Raw genomic sequence first — 7,211 nt, forward strand, 5'->3', positions numbered from 1 at the left:
TTGTAAAACTCAACATATTTTAACAAATCAATTGGCCAGATTGAAAGTAAATTAAGATCGAAGTGAAAAGATCATCACAATTTCTTAAACATTTTCATGGCTTCACCAATTCAAATCATCATTTCCCAAATCTTGAGATAAGGAGAAAGACAGAGAAAACTACTCAGATCTCATGGGGAAAACACAACAAAACTGAGAATTCATATATAAAATCAAAGTCATAAAAATTACAACAAGTAAATAACTTATCTCTAATTTCCCTCCAAGAAAACTCCTCAAAGGTCCTCTGAATCTCTTCTTTTCTTACTCCACTCTTACAATCTCTCGAAGAATTCCTCATATTTTTTACACACTATTGAAACATTTCCAACCTCCAGGAACTCTCTCCATGACTTCTAGGCTCTTCAATTTTCTTTTTCGGCCAAAATGTTCTTTTAAAGTTATGGATGCGCTTTCCCAAGAGTTGCCTAAGCATCCCTTCAAAATTTGGCCTTATCCAAAGCATGCTTGGGCATAACTGTCGAGCTCGCCGTCGGCGGCCTCGACGGTGTCGTCGGCGGACCTTCTTAATGAATTAATTCTGGAGTCTCGGGAAAATCTCGCCTTCGGCGGGGTCGATGACACCGTCGGCGCCCTAGTTCAATTCTTCACATTTTGGTCATTTTTGCTCCAAATTCACTTCTTTTTGCATTTTTTTGCTCCCTAATTCATCATTCATCATTCATATAACAAAACATCAAAAATACCTTTCTTTAAAGTGCAATATCATCAAAAACAGTATAAAATAGGTATGAAAATCTCAACATATTTTCCTCTAGTCAAAAATCATGTTACCTGTCAAACCCACCCAGACTTCTCTTCTGCTAGATAAATAAAATGGTGGAAATTCAGATGGGGCTAGGACTGGCTTTGAAAAATTGGAGCTCTGAATTTCTTAAGAGCAAATAGCTTCAAAGCGAGTACAAGCCCCAATATGAATATGCGGTTGAAGGAGTTCCGGCTCTGGAATCACAATTGATGGAGTGCATGACAAAAATCTAAAAAATGATGACTTCCTTCTCTCTACAACTTCAGGATCTAGAGAGAACTCGAGAGGCGTTGGTGGAGGCACGAGCCGATCTTAGTGAAAGTAATAGGAGTGTGAAAGCCCTTAAGTCAATAATGTCAACCCAAAAAAAGATATCAAACTTTTGAGGTCTGTGAATGATGTTGATGTTGCGGATGTTAAGAAGAAATTGGTTGAGTACTTCAAAAACTCGTTTGAGTTCAAGACTATCAATCAAGACCATGTTTAGGAGGCTTGTGACCGGGTACTTTATGTTGAGGCAAAGGAGCAGCAAAAGTGGTTCGCTGAGAAAGAGTTCATCTGAGATTTTCTAAAGGGGAGTCGAGCAGTGCAATGTCGAACCGGGATTATCACAAAGAGGCTCACTCTCAGCCAAGCTTCAGAAGATCAACCGTCATATTCTAATAGTGAGGACATCAAAAGTGAGTTCAAGAAGGTGTTCTCCAACAACGACAATGGGGCGGAGGAGAACGTTGACGTTGATTAGTGCTCAATTCTTCATTATATGCTTTTAACATATTTGTTTTTGTCATGTTGTACAAAGCATATAGATGTAGCTATTTCTTTTCAGCTTTTGTCAGAATGACTTTGTATGTGCAATAATAGTATGTATGTTAATCATCTTATTTAGTTATTTGATTTTGTTGACTATTTATCCCCCGAGCATTTTTTGTGATAATATTGAAGTATGTTTTTTTTTCATGTCGCAGCGGGTACCGGATGTCATTTAAAAGTTCTTGTATTTGAGGAGAGTGTTGTGTGAATAAATCACTAATCACCTTTGACTTGTCTAAGGTTATGCATCATTGTATCACTCAATGATGTTAACTCGCATGGGATGCCAACAGAAGTCCACCGGGGACTTTTAACCCATCTGGGGTTGTTTCTTGGAGCATTGATCGCTTGCGAATTTGTGTGGAAGGGGTCAGGTATAGTCCACTAAGGATTGTTAACTTATCAAAGGTTGTTTATCGGAGTTAAAACTCGTCTATGTTAATCTATATAGAAGAGTATAGATCAAATCCCCTGTAATTAATTGTGCTCTAACTAAGATGTAACCGAAGTTGCGAGTGAATGATATTTCTTTAAGAAGTTTGAGATACATTGACACTGTATGCAAGATGCGATGTAATAATAGACAATAACAGATATCAACTATATGGTCAGAGTGTTGCTAACAGTAATTGCAGAGATTCTCTGCATTCAAAGTCCAAGGCAAAATTTCTCACTTTAAATCCTTGAGCTTGAAGGTTCCACATTTGATCATGGTAGCGAAGATATATGGGCCTTCCTAGAGGGGGGATAGTTTGTTGAGTTGTAGACCGATCGACGGCTTCAATAGTATACAAGACCAAGTCACCGATAGAGATAGGTTGAGGCTTGACTCTTCAATTGAAGTAGCGAGCAATACTTTGGCAGTAGAAAGCAACTCTAAGCTAGGCCACATTGCATGTCTTTAGGAGCAGATCCAAATGCCGATGAAGCTTTTCCTTGTTGTTATTCAAGTCGAAAGTCTTAACTCAAGGGCTTGAAACTCTGATTTCAACTGGGATGACAGACTCGGTGTCGAAACAAAAGTTATATAGAGTTTCCCCGATTGGAGTTCACGAGGTGGTGCGATAGACTCAGAGGACGTTATGAAGCTCTTCCATCCACTACCTCGCAACCTTCTCAAGATGAGTCTTCAACCCTCTAGCACTGTCTGATTCGTCACCTCTGTCTGTTTGTTCTTTTAAGGTTGTGCCATGGCAGTCTGCACCAGATAAATGTGAAGATCCTTTCAAAATTATGTAAAAGTCCATTCCAGATAATTGAGTCTCATTATCAGTGATAATTTTCACGGGGAGCCCGAAACGATAGACAATATATTTTCCAGATAAACTGCTTGGCATTGGCTTTTGTGATCTTAGCGAACGACTATGATTCTACATACTTGGTGAAGTAGTTGACATCTAAGATGATTAAGTTTTGTTGTCCAGTAGCTATTCAAAATGATCCCATGATATTTACCCCTAATTGAGCGAAAGGCTAAGGACTCAAAATGACATGAGTTCTACCAGCGGTGCATGCGTAAGATTGAAGTTTAGTTGATAAATCTTGCACTTTTGCATAAATTCCAATGCATCTTGCTTGATTTTGGGTTAGTAGAAACCTTTTCTCATTATTTTAAGGGCAAGAGCTCTACCATCAAGATGCTTCCCACAAATTCCAGAATGAACCTTCCGCAGAGCGTAATCAACTTCAGATGAGGGAAGACACTTGAGGTATGGACGTACAAATGACTTTTTATATAGCTTATCCTCAATAAGGATAAAGTTGATAACCTTGCGCCAAAAGCAAATTGACGCAGTAGCATCATCAAGCAGTTTTTTGTCTCTGAGGAAGGAGATGATGAGATCCATCCAAGATGGCTCATTTGGTTCATCTATAAGCAATATCACCCAAGAGCTTTTGATTCTGAGAAAATGTATTTCCTCAATGCACCTTCTTTTAAAGAGATCCCTGGTTGTTGAAGTAGTGAGCTTGGAGAAGGCTTCAACTTGAATGTTCTCCTCCCAAAGTATGTGAATGTGCTGGTATGTTTCACTTCGGGTGAGAAGTGTCTTCACCGGACTGAGACACTGCACCGATTGTAAGTTATGAGAATCAAATTCTCCCTCAACTTGGGATGCGATGAGCTGAGAATTAGTGTAGATAATCATATTTTGTACTTCACAGCTGATTATGAGTTTTAATCTGGCGATGAGGGCTTCATACCCGACAACATTATTGGTGGCTGAAAATTTCAATTGGAGCATGTACTCTAAGATGTCTTACTTGGGGAAATAAGTAGCATTCCAACACCATCTCTAGAGTTTTTGGACGCTCTGCTCATGTACAATGTCCACTAAGATGACAATGGAGAAGAACAAGGTGGCTCATCAGAAGCAGACAATGTACATTCTACCAAAAAGTTGGCCAACACTTGTGATTTGATATTTGGTTGTGGTAGATAACGAATTTTAAACTCTTCCAATTTTATTAACCATTTAACTAATCTTCTGAATGCTTCTGATTTTTGTAGAATAGCCCTCAAAGGGAGTTGTGTGTGACGACGGTCGATGATGGTTGATAATGGTCAGTAGTGATCGACAATGGTTGATAGTGGTGGTTGACGACAATCGATAGTGGTGGTTCTGGACTTCAGTTCCTTCTCAAAGCTTCAAGTTTTTATCAGTTCTTAAACTCTCCTCCCTTCCATAAGAGGGGTGGACTCTATTTATAGTGTTATGGGTGTTATTAATGCAGGAATATGAACCACTTTGATTGGACGGTTCGAAGAGCATCCTTCTATCAAATGACATTTGATGGACGTTTAAGTGTCTTAATGATGTTAGAATTAAGAAATTTTAAGCTCATTGGATTTGTCTTGTCGAGACGCTCGATTTGGCTATAGACTTACTAGATTTGATATTCATTTGACCTTCTAAACATGTCTTGGAAAACTTACGATAGTGGTTTAATGACTTGATATGCGCTTGATTTGACTCAGATTACATAAATTTTGATATCATTGGATCTGTCTCATTGGGTATGTCAGTTTGACTATAAGTTTGCTGAAATTATAATTTTGTATTACTTTTTATTGAGATTTGAATATTTCTTGCTCAAAAGATTACATTGAGATCCATGCTATGCCTCGAGATTCCTAACTGATGATAAAAATATGTTGGAGTATTATCAACATTATTTGAAAATTTAACAATTTTGACAAAATTAAACATTAGAATGAAGCTTGCAGCTAGTTTTGTGCTATTATCAATCCCCAGTAGGTTTTATTCTGTATATTTCATTTTTTTTTAATTTCACTCTCCTCACTCTCTCTAGCCCTTTTTTCAATTTTTTTTTGTCATCACTCTTCTTTTCGTTATCGTCTCATCCGGGAGAAGGAACCCTTATTCGACTCATGTCGTCAGTCTTTCTTTCTTCTTCCTTCTCCAGCACGCGTTACGAAATCCAATAGCATCTTCAACAATACTTGCGTTTACGACCGAGGAAACCCTAATCTTACTCTTTTGCTTTCACTATATTTCCCAGGTATGGATTCAGCTTTTCCAACAAGCTTGTTGCATCTTTGTATATTAGATTGGATATTGATCCCTATTTTAACTATATATCTTGTTTCTTAGGAATTGCGGAATGAGAGGAAGTGTGAGTTAGATTTATGTCCCATAGTAAATCAAGGGTTGACAAGGCTGAGGGGCATCTTAGAAAACCCAATTCTTCAAGTAGTTTAAAGAAGAACACATGATTCTAGGGTGGTGGCCCCTCTGCCGCAGCTCCCGTGCTTCAGTCTTTCTTAGTTTTACCCCCTTCATCGGGAAAAAAATATTATGTCTGGAGTCTGGGTGCGAGCTGCATCCAGACAATGGACGTGATACAACAGAGGTCTGAGCTCTCGCTCCGCCTTGCGGTATCACGTCTGTTGTCCGGACACAGCTCTGCGTATGGACTATGGACTTAATATTTTTTCCTTCATCGGCGTCGTTCAAGTTTTTGACTCTTAGAAGATGATACCTTTATTAGTTTTTGTAGAAGAACTGTTTGACTGATTGGGGTTCTCTACTAGTATGGTTTTAACATTTTTCTCGAATCTTATTGGTTTAGTGTCAAGAAATCTATTAATGAACATGGAGAGCAAACAAGGATGAATTTGATTAATTCAAACTCAAAAGCAGGAAACCAGTTTGTACCAAATGGATCTCATGACACGACGCCTTCACATGGTATCAATTACACCCCAAGTTTGGAAAGCATTGCACCCCGACAACATAAGACGTGAGAAAATGGTTTGAACTTGTATTGTCATTTTAAAGAAAGACTTGCATTGCAAATAAAAGAGAAACTATAACTTTTATAAATACTAAAAAAATTTAAAGATGCAACTAGACTGATAATAGAAGACTTACTGAATTAAAATAGAAATGCTAATATAGAACAACCACCCAAACCTAAAAAGAAAATACAATAACTCAAACGAAACTGAAAAATATTAATACAAAATCTAAATTTGGAAAGTTTGCTCCGGTGGAGATTACACGACAAGTGATTGAGTGAATTTTGTTATATAAAAATATCAATGAGTGAGTTTGAAAAACAAACTCAATAAGTAACAACTATTTATTAAAGTATAAAGGGTAATGAAAATGGGGCATGCTGTATGACCAATAAATATGAACAATTTATTATATGTATAAAAAAATTTGCAAGGACTGACATATGCTTATAATCATAAGTACATGCATTTTTATGTTAATATTTACATGCTACAATATCAGGTGTTTTGGTACATATATGAATAATCAGTCATTTCACACTATTTGATATTATATAATTTCAATATAAGCAAATATATTCACATTATTATATTTATAATTAGTCAGATTACTACGACATCCATAAATAAAGAAAGGTAGGCACCAATTACATGGAAATCCATTGATTTCTCTTAAAGACTCGTCGATCCGATTATTCATAACAAAAGGGCATAACACCAACAAAATAATATTATAATATTGGTTATATTTCATGCATCACAATCACAACACCAGAATATAACTGCAAAATGTCAACTAATATTTATAACAATTATGAAATTTCAAAAATTAATGAAATGCGAACACTAAGCATGAGGCTAAGCAGAAATAAGACAAAGCTAATCATCCATTAAAATCATTACAAGCAAAAATAGAAATTATTGAAACTATGTGAACAAGATTTGAATGGTACAAATCACAACGCTACAATTAATAGTAAAGTTAATACAGTTAGCAAAGATAACACCCATAATCAGGAAGGGTGCGTTCATCCCACATAATAAAACTTAGTTACTTACCTCAAGGCAACAAATATGATACTCCGACGAATTTGATAGTTCAACTATTGATCCTGCACAAATTATAAAATAAGATAAAATATTTATGAAATTAAATTTATTTTTTTATTAAATTAGGTTTATTTTAATAGAGATACAAAATTTAAGTATGAGCATATGTATATATAATAAATTATTATAAAAAATAAGAAGCTTAATTAACTTAAATTAATGCAATCAAGATAGTATTTAATTTTTTATATTTTTATTTTATTATGATATATGAAAAAT

Source organism: Phalaenopsis equestris, unplaced genomic scaffold (genome assembly GCF_001263595.1).
Source record: "Phalaenopsis equestris unplaced genomic scaffold, ASM126359v1 Scaffold000202, whole genome shotgun sequence".
In the NCBI taxonomy this organism is placed as follows: Eukaryota; Viridiplantae; Streptophyta; class Magnoliopsida; order Asparagales; family Orchidaceae; genus Phalaenopsis; species Phalaenopsis equestris.